Source organism: Cygnus olor, chromosome 9, assembly GCF_009769625.2.
Source record: "Cygnus olor isolate bCygOlo1 chromosome 9, bCygOlo1.pri.v2, whole genome shotgun sequence".
NCBI classification, from domain to species: domain Eukaryota; kingdom Metazoa; phylum Chordata; class Aves; order Anseriformes; family Anatidae; genus Cygnus; species Cygnus olor.
In genome coordinates this window covers 4,715,457-4,730,195 of record NC_049177.1, presented here as the reverse complement: position 1 = coordinate 4,730,195, position 14,739 = coordinate 4,715,457, and positions in this window count along the sequence as shown.

Below are 14,739 nucleotides of genomic sequence, written 5' to 3'. Positions count from 1 at the left end.
GCTGAGGCAGGAATCATGAGTCTCACTTCCAGGGTCTGTGCCAAAGAGGTGGGACCAAGGGGTAATTAGGCTGATGAACAGTGATATTAAATGTATGAAATGAGGCTTACAATAGAAGAGAAATCTTAGGAAAAATCAGTCAAAGTGAGAAGCATAACAGAGCAAATCCCAGCACAACTAACCTGTAGGGAAGCAGAAGTACAGAACCTGCTCCTAAGATTAAATTTGGGCACACAGCTGCAGTTGTGTTCCCTGATTTTTATCCATCAAGCACGTATCTGAATCATAGCTATTTATTTGCTTTAAAAAAGCAGTATAACAAGAGAATTGAAAGTACATGCTTCGGTTATATTAAGACCAAACTCATTCGGAATATGCACAAAATTAAATACATGCCTAAGAGTTTTGAGAAGCAGTCAGTGTTTGGTGAACGAGAACCTTTAGCCGTAATTTTTAATTATTATTGAAAATTCTTAATTCTAAGTTTATGTTGTTATTTTTCACAGCTGCTTAGACAGCCATGGCTAAAAGACTGCATTGATAGTCAGCAGCATCGAGACAGCATTAACTTGGAAACCGAAAAGAACTGCAGAGGCTTTTCTGTGCCAGTGCTATCAGACAAAACAAAACAAAACCCTTTTATAATTATTAAAACCAAGTTCAATCACTGCTCTTAACAAGAATGACTCTTTAAGGGAAAAAATCCTAAAGAAAAACAAACAAACCAGACAATGACTTTCAGGCACTCAATTTGTAAAGCAAGCATGCAAATTTGATTGACACAAAGATCATCATCTATGACGGTACCTACAATCCACTGATAAATACAGTATCTTCCCATGGCAATATTGCTTATTATCTGAAGACTGCTGTGACCTACCGAGTATCTGTTGCATTCATAGTTTGCATTGTGCTGATGTAACTCTTAAATTCATAAAGCAATATGAATTTTAATAATGCTGAGCAAATCTTGCCTGACATATCAGCTGCACTAGCCTGAAAAGATTGAACATTGAATAAACACAGTATATGCCCACATCTACAGAAAAATACACACACCTCAAGGGGGTTATTTTATCAGTATTTTTTTATTATTATTATTTTTTTTTAAGACAGAAAATGAAAGCAAATTCAGCTATGTAATTTTCTAAATCCCTGAATCCTCAGATACTGAAAATAAAAGTTCTGGGATGACACTGTCACAACAAGGTCACAAAGAATTTCAAGTGTGGCAAACTATTTCTCTCCAAAACTTACTTCCAAGCATCGTATGAATGCAGAACTGTCTTGTATTCCTACACACTCCTTTCTGCCTTACATAGAGTCTATAGACAGCCCTTATAGACCTGGAACAGCTGGGTTATAAAACAAATTCCAACTTTTAAATAGCATCCTGGAAAGAATCAGAAGTCTTTGTTTTGCTTGGTATAAGTATGTCCACTCCATTGTATAGATTGAGCTGGTAGACATGAATGTGACCAAGAACATGTGTAGTACATGCATGGGAGTAGAAGGGAGAGTAAAATTAACATTTCACAGACCACCTTAATGATGACATTTCCTAACATCTGTTTTCTCTGCAGTCTTAGCTCTCCTTCATCATGTTTTTGTAGTATTCTCTACGGTGTCTAACAGAATGGAACCCTGATTGGGACCAGAAGAATCTGCTGTGAATTATTTATATTCCAGTATTGCTGTTTGCACAAGGATTAAGCCATTATAATAGTCTGAGGGAACATACATCATCTTTTAGTCTCATTTTCTTCTGGTCTGACTGAATTCAGATTAATGAATGGAACCCATACACCTAAGTAGGAATCTGTCCCTCAGTTTCTTTCATCCTGATTTACGGCACTTAACAGCACCCTGCTACATTATGGCTAAGCCTTTCTTTAAAACTGTCTGGAATATTTTAAGGACGTTTGCTCATGACTCAAGAAAAGGAAAAATAAATAAGAAAAAAAAAAAGGAACAACTTTCAGCAGAATCAAAGATGTTGCAACTGATGGAATCAGTTAACATTCATGACCTCATAGAACTGCCTTGCATTATTCCTTTTGTAAAACCTAGATCAAAGGTGCACAACACAGAGGGAGAGTGAGAAACAGCTAACTTGGGAGACTGGAGAATGAAACAGAAGTTTCCAAAACTTAAGTGCTCACTTTTGTACTGACGTATTGGCAGCAGAGCATTAGTCAGACAGCCAGAGAGGTCTCATTTAATATAAGTATATTAGCATGCAGTGCCTGACTACATTTAGAAAGCTAAGCAAGGCAGAATCATTCTCTACAGCGAGTCAGACTGATGCATTCTCCACAGAATCATGCCTTACAGAAAAATAATCATGAAATATTAATCATTTCCTATTTAGAGCTACAACTGTCACAAATGATGCTGCCTTCCCCTGCACAACGCCTTGCTGAAGATGCAGATAAACAACACAACGAAAGCTGATTGCTTCTTGGGCATAGAGAGAGCCTCACTTCGTGTGGCCGTACCACTGCTGCCAGCAGGACCAGGGACACCTCCTGGAGCCCACCAGTGCCTGTGCCATGTCCCTCACCAAGCACCGTGCCAAGGCTGGCCACACCTTACCGCGCCGATGGGTCCGTGTTTGCCATCAAGGAGATGCTGCCGGAAAGTACTCACAAGGCGTTGAAGACAAACAGTGTGCTGCCCTACAGGTTAGGCAGCACTCCTGTTCCTTGCCAGCGATAAACAAACACCGACGAGAACAAAGAGGAGAGCATGGGAAATGTGTTTTCGTGAGGGTTTGTGTGGGCAACATGCGTGCATGGATCACTGGATGCTCCACGTGCATTTGGGAGCTATTCAGTCAGGGATCAGACTCAACGCCCTGTGGCTTGCAAGGCCTGTCATTCAGCTGAAATAGCAAATAATGAGAAATAATTTCCCTCAATCGCTTGTAGGCAATCCAGAGCATGAAACCCATTTGCATAAAACAGTCATTCTCATTTCACACACGCAGATCTCCAGCAGTCAAAACCTCACAGTAGATCATTCAGGGACTGAGGGAAAGAAACTAAATCAGTTGTTTGCTACAAATAACCCAGCCGGTTGTGTCTGACATGGCACTGCCTCATGACTGGGAGCTGTCGGTGCTCCAGGCTGTGACCTATAGCCAGGATCCCAGGACATGAACACCTTGAAATACTAGCTAGAACAAATAGCAATTGCTCTTTAGTTAACTAAGACCAAAAAAAAAAAAAAAAGTTCTTCTCCATCAACACTCACTCATCTCCTGGCCAAGGGTCTCAAACTTTGAACAAACTAAGTAGTGATTATAACCTTTTTGCCTGTATACTACATCTGTGAATTTAAGGTCCAACAGAGAGTCTTGAACACCTACGACCATCCTTTTCCTGTTATTTCCGTCCCGCATTCAGATGCTGGCAGTGAGCTTGAAGAAACAGAAGTCAAAGGAAAAAGAAAAAGGGGCCGTCCTGGCAGGCCTCCAGTATGTGTAATTTAGTTTTGTTTTGTTATGCATCTATTTAAAATTGACTGCAAACTGTTTTTCATCTAATCATCCTTGTGTTAGGAGTTGCTTTTGTTTGGTCTCTGCTAACACTTGACAGTCCACAAGAGGAAGACCCTAGACAGAAAGCAGGTTCTCCTCCATAACACAAAATACAGCAATATGTTTACCCAGTCACTGAAAATAAAACAGCTGAAGAAGATTTCCAGACGCAACAACCATTTTTCTATTTCTGAAGTGAAGTGATGGCGAGGCTCAAGGCTGTGAGCGCACAGCAGCGGCATGTCAGGAGGTCGCCCTGCTGGCTGCAGAGCCTGCCTGGGCACCCAGGGACATCTCTAGCCCGGTGGAGAAGACAGCACCCTGTCACTGTGGCACTGTATCTGGAGGCACATCTGTCCTAAGTCGTGGGTTTTCTCTTTCTAGCGTTTGTTGTCTTTTGTTTGGGCATAGGGCTCATTCCTAGCAAGAGCCCTGCGTTCAGCATGAGGGACAATGAACACTCGAGTCCAAGCAGCAAGCGGGAGAGCAGGGCTGCCACGCGGATCAGCAACCAAGAACATGTCTTCCCCAGTCTGCTGTGTATTTCCTGCAGGAACTTCTGTGGGTCACTAGGCTGCTCTGAGCCTGGTTCCCTTCTCTGCACAAGAGTTAAGTTTCCCTGCCCATCACAGGGTTAAGCATTGAAAACCGGGAGGTCTGTTTACTATCAAAAAACGGCATAAAATTTTCATTAGGTTCTGAGGGGGTGGGAGGGAAAACAGCTCACAGGGTGGAAGACTGCTGAAAATAAAGCATAAAAATTGAGAAATGCGGCAGAATAGCCCCTCTATACCGTGCCTGAAGACAGTTAAGTTTTCTGTGGTTTTGTACAGAAGTTATCTGCAAAAATTGCTGTGTTCTGCTGCATCATGGCATTAAGGCTAATTCTAGCTCTGAAACATGACAAATTCAAAATACAGCTGTTTCGATTTTAATTAAATAATCTCATATCACAGGTTTTTACATTTAAAAGCTATCCCTTTAAGCTAAAATGTTGGGAACAAAAAGGCCAGGTTCAGCTATTCAGAACAGTGAATCTTTTTCTCCTGATGCGCCCTACAGTTAAAAAGCATCAAAACTGTAACAAATATTAAGAAATCTGTCACTGGCTGTCATCCGGTTTGAAAGAGCAAACTCCCCAGGGCTCGCTGTTGACAGCACTGAAAGGAACAGCTCCACCTGCACTCACATGTTAGTGCATCCCCGCGAACGCTTCAGTGGGCAGCCCTTCCACTCCAGACGTGGTCGACAGGCTACCTTCTGCACTAATTAAAGGAGGTTAAAATGAGATCAGCCTCTCCTTTCTGCCTGCCTCACATTTTGTGTTTGTGAGTGTGCTCAAGCCCAGCAAGGGATAGCTAAATACTACCCAACAACAAGTAAAAAATAATAATAATAAATCTAGCATTTCTTGAGTGGTTGCCTTTTAGTTCACCATACTCATGACTAGAATTTGATGTGCTGGGTTTTTATTGACAATTCATTTGGCTGAAGGCAGGTGCAGCCGTGTGTTTGCCAAGGAGCAGATCCAGCATGGGGCTAACACAGCTCTGTGGATGCTGGACCGGAGCTGACTCAGGTCCTGGGGCCTACAGGGATGGATCAGACATCTCATGCACTTATATTCCCTCACACATCAGTGGGTTACGTGAGCTTTCTCTCTCCCCCAGCCCTGCTGCACAGTGTGGGAGAGGAGAGGACAGCAGGCGACAAACAGCTGTGGCTCCACACAGGCCCCAGGCCCACAGGCCCCAAAGCCGCATCCCAGCCCCTTCACCTCGAACCCTACCTGCCTCCCAGGGCGCACCTTTCACTGCAATGTTTCGGCAAAGGACTTTGCAACCTCTCAGAAGTGCAGACTGTCCCACAGAGACAAAACCTACACAGCTCCTTGGAAATGGAGGCCTTCAGCTACCCACAAAATCTGAATCAGAAAGCTATAAAAAAAAATCCTAGCTATTTCCCCAGTAGCAACAAGACTCATCCATACATATTACTTTGCCATGGCCCTAGTGACCACAAAAATCCTCTTAGGTCTGTTTCCCTTCAAAGCATATTATTAAGTCCCAGGGTCTCAACTTTATGAAAATTCCCCCTACGACGACACGTCAGAGGACACGCAAGCTGAGACTCTAGCCGAGGAAGAGCTTGTGGTCTGAGCACCTGTTGCCTCCCAGCGTGCCCATCAGCATGGAGCAGTGCCACTGACCAACTTCCAGCCCCAGTGAGCAAGCAGAGAGAAAGCAGCGGAGGGGCAGGTGCTGTCCTCCCTCACCATGGCTCACCAGAGAGTCTGGGGCATCAGCCTTTCCCTCCCCGATCCCCAGGAACCGTATCTTACTTCTTGTCTCTCCTTTGCAACACAAAGTGCATTGCTGGACTTTTTTGCACATGGACATTTATTTTACATTTTCCCAGGTTGTTCTCCGGGCAGAAATGAAACTGCATGCACAAGCAGAGGATTGCTTGCTAATAACCAAGCCACCACAACTCGCATGATTGACTCATGCGAGGAATGGTACAAGGCTGGGCTAATGAAACATGCTGTCCTCAGTGCGTGACACAGCAGCCAGCACGAAGGGAAGATAAATGGATATTTCCTCTTGATAGGCTCTGATAGAAATTGTATTTCAGACAAGCTGAATCCATCCATTCTAGTGAAATGCCAAAACATCCCAATTTGCAAGCTATATCTCCTAACAATAGCTAAAAGAAAACAGCTCAGAGATCAGAGGCAAAAGTTTCTTTTTGCTGTTGGTGAGTTAAGAAACCACGTTCAAAACAGCAGTAAACAATCTGCCTAACAACTCAGAGCTATCTGCATTAGTTTGTGCCTCTGTTACGGTGCTAATCTCCCTCGGGATCCTGCGATGGCATGGAGATTCATAGGAAAAGCAGTAGTGCAAAACACCACGTGGCCTGCAGTCAGCTTGTTTACCGCACTGGCTGCTCTCTGGAGCTGAAAGTCTTAAATGCATCAGGCAAACACATCTGTGAAACAAGATCTCCAGCAGTTTCTGTATTTGTCTGATAGGACCGTACATAATCATGCTGAACAAGGACAGATTAAGGAACACGGGGACTGCATTCAGATATGCAACAGGAAAGGTTGCATTCACAGCAATTTGTCATCTGGATTGATCCTACCTCTCTGTGAAGGTCACAGTTAACCCGCCAGCCAACAAGAGAAACGTGCAATCTGAACACTACCAAATACACATTATTTCTAGCTAAGATAATTTTCTCTATTAATGGCAGCAAATACACAAAGGTACTTGGGATGATGATGTGCAAAGTCCATTGGCCACGTGTATGTGCAATATGTATGCAGCAGCTGTTCGCAGCAGCCAGCAGTCCCAATCTACTCTGGAGCCACCATAATTGGGGGCCAATATTTACAGAAATTAATTGCTACTGCTGCAAAACTACAAGGGGGAGAGAGGTGAAACTCAGTGTTTCTTGCTTCAGGGCAATTCTCAACTTTATTACTAACTAATTTCACAAAGAGAGGCCATTTCAATTTAAAATCCTCCATCTATGCCTTAACCTCTGTTCCCATGTGAGTTTTTTCCACAGCTGCAGTTGAAAACCCTGTTTTTCTTTCACTGTTATTAAGCAGCATACTGAACACCAGAAATTCATCTTAGTGGAAATAGTGCAATACAAATAATGCAATACAAGTCACTGCTAAAATCAGAGGCTTGGATTCCTCTCACCCAACACTCACCGCAGGCCACAGTGCTGGTCTTTGTAGAATGCTTTCAAAGGGGGGCAAGCAAGGGCAGTGCAGCCCACCCAGAGATGTGTTTAAAAGAGGTGCAATGAATCACCCACCAGGACTGCTCCTCTCGCTCTGACTGTTGTTGTCTAGACTCCACACCTCATTTTTAACACAGCTTAAGGTGAATGAGATGAATACTGCACCGAGTGATTATATTTGAAAAAGATATCTACTTAAGTGCTGGAACAAATTAACAACACCAGATAGAAAATTACTGCACTGTAGTGTCTGCAGAAAGGTGGCATCAGATAGAACGAAACGCAACCACCACACCCACACATCCCTGCTTATCAATTCTTGCTGGATTCCAGGCACCCTTCAAAGAAGAAAATTGAAATTTTGCAGCCCATCAGCCTCAGTGAGTAGTTCCATTTTTAATTAAAAGGAGTGTTTTCAAATTGAAATAGCCTTCAGAATCTCCCTATTGCACTGGAAGGAAATGAGAGGTGAGGAACTTCCCTAACTACCGTTGCTACCAATCTCTGCTTCGAGGCTCCCTGTGCAGGAGCAATGTCAATACACATTATCAGTCTTTCCATCAACCAGAAGTTTTAGAAATATTTGAGTTCATATGAAAAATATTGACAGTACTGTTTAACACCATCAACTCAAATTATTTTAATAACTTTTTGCTTCACCTTTACTGTAACTATATGATCCTACCTTTGCAATAATTGCACGTCATACTACGGGGTGGATGACTTTTCATTAAGTGATCTCTTTCAGTAACTAATGGCAACTTAAAGACAGTCCTTCATTTAACATTAATGATGAATAAATCAATAACAGCTAGTAGGTAAAAATATCGGAGTAGTTTCTTCATATTCAATTATTGTCCACAAAGATGCCTCAAGAGGGCTTCTGTACAAATATTGTGCAGCCCAGGAAAGGGTTAATCTCTCACACAAGTCGCTAAGCAACTGGATTCTGCTCTTATGGCATGTTTTGCCAGCCAGAGCTGTGCCAACGATGCAACCTCTCTGCATCTTACCCAGAGAGTTGTCTGAAAACTTGTCTGCAGCAACAGCAGCCCTCCAGGCTGCTCACAAGCTTAGGTTTAGCTCCTCAAAGCCTTTAGTTTTCAAATTGCTTTGATACTTCTAACTTCCTGTTCCCAAGCATACATTGTATTAATGTATTGTAATAGGAGTTACATGATGAAAAAGAGGACTAACTGAAGCGTAGCTTAAAAAAACAAAACAAAACAAAACAACAACAACAAAAAAAAAACACAGGAAGAAGCCCCAGTATTCAGCAACATTCAGTGTCCCACTACTAAGTCACTTCAGTAAGGTGTCTCAAATACAACCAATAAAAACAAACTTAGAAGAGTGCAGAAATTCAAAAGCCAGGTTCAGACTTCTGGGCTGGTCCCTTCTCATTCCCCGAGGGGAAGGGGAACCTTAAGGGGGCGCAGACAGCTCCAGGCAGCAGCACTGGAAAGCCAGCCCACCTACACCAGGACTGCATCAGCCACCAGCACTGGTGGCTGGCAGCACATGAACCAATCTCAGCTATTTTGGATTATCTGACGGTACATATTTCATAAACGTCTGAACTGGGAGAGAACGATCCATCCTATAATGAGCAAATCCAAACAACATGAGCTCTGGGGAAATTCATCTCCAAACAGTTCCTTTGAAAGTTAAGTTTCAGAGACTTGCCTCTGCAAAGACTTAGAAACCTTTAAACTCGTGCAGGAAAACCAAGATCGTTTCAGACAGAACACATGTAAATCAGGCATATACATCAGTCCTTGCTCAGCGTCAGTCACTTAGTGTCAGCCAACCTCCATGAAACAACAAAAACAAAATCTTTGTGTTGCCAGCGTTTTCCAGCTAAAACTACTAATCAGATTTTATGGAGCCAGGTTTTGCTTGTTTTCCCCTAATTTCTTAGCTGTCTCACATAATGGGCCTACTTACAGTATTAAATACTCTGGTCTGTATGTTTATTATGGGGGGATGTGTCAACTTACCGAGCTCCTGGCTGCTGTTACTGTTGGCCACAGCTGTGCAGGAGGTCAGACATGAGCACCAGCAGCACAGGACTGTGAAGCCACCAGCTCTACATTGGGTCCTTCTTGCTGAGGAGTCCAGATAGGGCAAGGCTGCTTTCTGCCATGACACCAGTCACTGCAACGCAGGACTAGATCCTGAGTAGCCCAAGTTTTAGGCCAGGAAATGTGTCCCCTGGGGTCAAACTGACCCCACTTGGAGCATTGACTGAATTCACCATGCAAGAGCTGTGGGATGAGCGGGCTCAAAGCAGCCTCTGGGTCAGTCGTTTATTGCAAGTCCTCATGGCTTCGTCTCTTTCCTCACAATTTCTTTTTATTCCTTTTTTTTGTTTTGTCCACTCGGATAACAGAACTGGCCACACTAACCTGGAGCAGTGATCTCTGGTCACTCCGAACATTCACTGGATCTCAACAAAGTCAAAAGAAACTTTGAAAAGAAAGCCTAGCAGTTGAGTTGGTGAATGCCGCCAAGGACATGGGGTGCTCCAACAACTCTCACGACTAGGACCACTTTCACTTGGAAGCAAGAAGGATGTCTGCATAAAAGCAGGTCTGTCTATAATGTTTGCCATCATGCGGTTGCTCTAAGCAAACTGGGAGCTCTCCTGGGGAACGACTGGCATAATACAAGGGTTGAGTGAAGGAATATTACATCGCCACATAAGGATGGCATTAGACAACCAAATCACAGGAAAACAAATGAAAATATACAACTTTTGGGGGTTGGCTATCCTAAAGTTATTGAAAAATGAATGACGCCTCTAGCTTCACTTTGGTCTGGCAATGCTTATTCTGGTATCTGCTCCCTGGCTGAAGGGCTTTAACCAAGTGAGCCATTTTGGTCAGAATAGTGGGATTTACTCGGTCAAATTACTTTTCATCTCAAGAGAGAAAAATCTAGATTTCTTACAAGGGGATGACTTTAATACTGAAAAAGGTTAAGTCCCTCCTTCCACACCTAAAGTTAGATAAAACACCTCGTACCCAGGAATCCACTCAGACTTTTTCACACAGTTGTGAACAACAGACACGGACAATGACTCAGTGACGGGCTGCAGGAAATGACTCACGGATCAGCATCTCTCATTACTGAGCCGGAGTGTCCTACTCCGAGCCAGTTCCTCCCAACGCCCAAGTGATTGGATTATACTTCTGCTGCATTCCCTGAAAGGAGCTAATGAAATAAAGCTGGAGGGGAGAGCTCTGAACTCCATCCTTGGAGAGGCAGGGCTCCCTGCGGCGTGCCAAGGCTACAGTTTCTCTCCATTATCAGAAGGGTAAATACCCTGTATCAGTCATATTCCCAGATCATGCAACCCACTTTCTTTCTGAGAAATGAAAGAAATAGACCTGGAATGGGTCTCTGATGGTCAAATTGTCCTCCTCCCTCCTACACAACACTATTCGAAATCATTAATTAATGCAATCTGAATTATTTCTTTGGGACCTGGAAAAGTATGCAGACATCCTGAGAAACACAGGAAATCTCATATAACCTTCTACTGCTTAAGGGATGTAGGTCACTCCCTACTTCTCCCCAGGCATGTTGTAATACAGAGAGATAAGAATTTGGGGCACCATCATTTCCTCTTACAACCATTAAAGACATCATAAGCCAAGGCTATAATTTCTTTTGGAAAAAAAAAAAAAAAGGCAAAACTGACAAGAGCATGCAGTTACTCAGGAACAGTAAGCTAATCTTTGTGTCCAGTTAATCCACCTGTATTCTTTCTAGCCTCATTATCCATGCTCCACAATCATTCTCTTGTTGTGGTATCCAGATTAGATCTGCTTTAGCTCACATTGCCGTAGACTCCAATAAAGCCTGTCTCCGCTGGGGAAGATGGCTCAGAATATATCAAGATCTTCTTGCACAGTTGCTTCCAGCCATCTCCCACTGAAGCCCTCTCCCAGGAGAGACTGGGATAACCTGTCACCTGCCACGTTAGCTTAATTTAAAAGATGCCTACTGAAGATAAAGAAAACTAGTAACTTTAAGTGATGACTGAATTAAAAAAAAAAAAGTCATTTTTTTCTGCAGCTCTAAATTCTCCTAACCTTGTAATTTTCTAGTATGCTTATAAATCCACATATAGCTGCGTTTGATATTTATGTATAGCCAGAGTCAGACTCCATTTAGCCAGGGAAATGCCACTACATGGAAGAAAGCCATCTGTTCTAAAAACAGTCAAGTTGACCTTGCTTTCCAGGCGGTTCGGATCTAAAGGAGAGACACGTCCTTGCCTCTCCTTGGAGACATAGTGCCATACTCTCAAAATGCAGAACAGCTTCATGGGCACATGCAGAGATCCTGTAATAAAGCACGGAGAAACGGGGCTTGAAGCATGCAAAGATCAGGCTGCCAAAGCAGGGGGTGCTCAAGAAAAGCTAATTTTAGTCTTGTTAGATAAATGCTCGAGGCATGCTCTATATTCAAGAGAGAGATTCCTGGTACAAGGCTCAGAGCAGGACCCGGGCCCACACCACCACCCCCTGGAACAGCCTCCCCTGGCCGCAGACACCAGCCCTGCCTCTGCCAGCACCACGTACACGAGCCCCTGGCACCCCAGCCCGTGCTCTGCAACAGGGCGTCCCCACCTTCACGAGCACAGAGATGGGACTTGAGCCACCACGGGTTCTGAGGATGGCCTGTAGCCTCTTTTGGGAAACAGATGAGGTGGTGACTGCACCAAAGTCAGAATTGCTCAAAATTTTGCCTTTGGTACCTTGCCTGTGAGGCTGGTTTATGGCTGATGTGTCGGAGCAGCCTAATGTCCTGGCTGACACGTGGCATACAGCTCCTGCAGATCTTGTGGTGTCAGACCGGGGATGGGAGCTGGAGGATAAACTCACCCCTGACCTTAGGAGAAAGCACACCTATCCTCAGGCATGGGAGAACAAGCGTCTCTTCTAAGATCTAAACTTGTTTAATTTAACTTTAGAAACTACTCTTTTCTTATGAAAGAAAGAATAGAAATGTCACACTCTGATCTTTGAGTACTCCATCAATAATTAATAATGACAAATATAACATCATAGGCTACAGCATTGCAAGAACTCCCTGTTGGCTCGCTTTGTAAGGCATTGACTGCAGCCTCAGAGAGCCAGGAGGTTCAAGGAGTCTCAACAAACCCCCCTGAGCAAAAATCAAGAGGCCAAAAGCGAGGGAAGAAATCTGATTATTTGACTGGTTGTGCTTTTTCCTGCTGCACCACGCTTTGATCGGTAAGGAGGACTACAGCAGGCGGACTCACGCTGCGATGATGGAGCAGGAGCAGCACCAGGGTGGCGAGGAGCCAGCACCGCCCTCAGCATTACCGGCAGGACCGCACGCAGGTGGCGACGGTGCCGTCAGCCTCACATGTCTGCTTAAACCCTGAGCAATTTGTGGCTGCTGCTGACCTAGACTGGTGAGAGCCCATCGCTTAATCACAGATGGCTTTGGTCTCTCCTGTTAATCTTTCTCCAGTTATTATTTTTCTAGACAAACTCAAACCTTTTTTTTTTTTTTTTTCTGGGTACAGAGAGCAAGGGATTGAACGGCTGGCTGAATCGCTTGTTTTTAAAAGAAACCATACTTGCTTTACAAGTAGGAGAGAAAAATGGGGCTGCAGAATATGGAAAATTTTCAAGCTTGGTTTTAAACCTGCCCGTTCTTCCTGCAGAGAAGGCTGCAGCCTCAGAAATGCCAGAGCAAAGGCCTTCAGGTGCTGTCCCCGCACGGAGAGGCCTCCAGGAGAAGATCAGAGGCTCCCAGGAGCTCAGGGTTGCAAGCAGCCTTAGGCTTTGGTGCCTCGGAAGATTTCTTGCTGCTAATGGCTGCTCAGTTTGTAATATACCTCACACGGGCAATTTCTCTGGGTGGCATTTAATAACCTCTTCAGACTTTATTGCTTTCTTGCTTCTATATCTTTACCAAGCTACTCTTATTTCTTAACATGCTATTTGACTACACAGCGCATCTGATTTCTCAGGGAACAATAACTCTTCAGTAGGACCCTTTTTTATGAGCAAATCAAAAGCATGTTTTGTACAATCAACTGCCTCACGACATTTGACTTGAGGCCTCAGAAAGTGTTCTTTTTAGATTTCAACTGATTTTTTTTTTTCCTTTTCATTCTGTTTTATTCACATGCTTCATGAGTTCCTGTTTGATTTCTTCTATTTTCAGTATTCCCCAGCATTTCAATGCCAACTTTGCTCTGAAAGATGACTCTCATTATTATCGTATGCTGTACAAAACATGTTCCATCAGCAAGCAACAAGATTTGATTTGCTGATATGTTTTCCCCTGCAAGCGTAAATAAGCACCCTACTCAAGTTGGGCTCTATCCCACATCCCAGGCTCACTGCCTTGTGATGCTAAGAATTCACATCTCACAATATCTTCAGTTATTCATAAAGCTAGATATAATGACATTATTAGAATCACAGCCTTCACTATTTAAGTTTTTCCAGAACTTAGAATGAGTAGAAACTTGAAAATAGGAATTTCAGAGGCTCATAAGGCAGAAGTCAAGCAAGAAGAACTCCAGCAGGGATGTGCCACAGGGCCAAAGATAAAAATGAACCATCCCTGGGCATCCTTTGTCTCAGGCTATGGTTCTACGGGACAGAGAGACTTGGTTCAAGATCTCTGATTGCTTGGGACAGGGGTATACAGAACCTCTTGCTCCCAATATCTGGGAATCGAGCTCTACTGCTGCCAAAATAAATGCAAACCCCCCTTCCTTCTGATCACACCTTCCAGAGGTTTGCATAGAAAGCACTATGCACTACAGCATGGTCATGATCCGAAAAGCTAGGTACAGCCCAATCACTTTCAATTTCTTCAGTGCCTGCTCTGCTGTGAAGTCTCAAGTCCTCCCTCCCATCTGCCTGGCAGACACCAGGTCACCCTTCTGAAAGGCACCATCCTGCTCTCCCACTTTGGTCCATTTCTGCCGATACGCGACAGCCTCTCCAATAGCTCGTCTCCTGTGTTGTGTGACGATCCAGAGACACCCACTGCCTCTGATGGACTTACAGACAGCACACAAACCTTAACAATCCCAAGCTCATCACGTGGACACAACAGCTACCCTGGTACCAGCACCTCCTATTTGTCAGGCTCACTGCTGTTCCTCTTGCTAAAGAACCAGTGCAGCCCTCTGAACGCCTCAGCAGGGCCCTCCTGCTCTCTCCACCAATGCAGATCCCTACGTCAGGGCTCCGCAGCTTCCTTGGGATGTTTATTCTCAACCAGGTTTGCAGACGAGCCTTGCCACTGCTCCTCCATCATTTATCTCTTCTGCTGCCTTTCAGAAGAGTTAAAGCTGAGCTTCCTATTTACCGAGCTTTCAACCTATGCCAAGGAAACCCCTCACTATGCCCTGTAAGAGTTCACATAACTCTGCT